Source organism: Propithecus coquereli, unplaced genomic scaffold (genome assembly GCF_000956105.1).
Source record: "Propithecus coquereli isolate 6110/MARCELLA unplaced genomic scaffold, Pcoq_1.0 Scaffold154, whole genome shotgun sequence".
NCBI classification, from domain to species: Eukaryota; Metazoa; Chordata; class Mammalia; order Primates; family Indriidae; genus Propithecus; species Propithecus coquereli.
In genome coordinates, this window is record NW_012139858.1 from 2,749,791 (window position 1) to 2,750,283 (window position 493).

The following is a 493-nucleotide window of genomic DNA, read 5'->3' on the forward strand; positions in this document are numbered from 1 at the left end:
ATTTGTAATTTAGTTTCCAACTGGCCAAAGGAAGGGTTTCTCAGAGACGTGTTACAGTGCTTAACATTATTCTTAGGGAATGTAGTGAGTTTTGCCTTAATTTTCCTGTCACTGATACCCACTTTGATGCCACTTAGCACTATTGAGATGTTTTCAGACTCTCTACTCATAAACAGTTTCTTTTTCTTACATCATGTATGCTAATGCACATTGGGCTTTAGTTTAGTATCATATCTTAGACCACCAAATTTCCTTTGATAGTTTATGTACATACCATAAATTAGAATGGCACATAGAGGATTGAATCTCAGCATTTGAGATGACTGTGTACTTCTGAAATTTACCTGTTGAGTGACATTTTATGAATGAAGCTTATCAATATAAATGCTAACTGAACTTGGTTCTCAATTTGGGCTTTATTGCACTATTCCCCCCCACCTCCCCAATTGAGCAGTGAAAAGATGAGAAGTCTAAAAACTTTTTTTCAAGTATT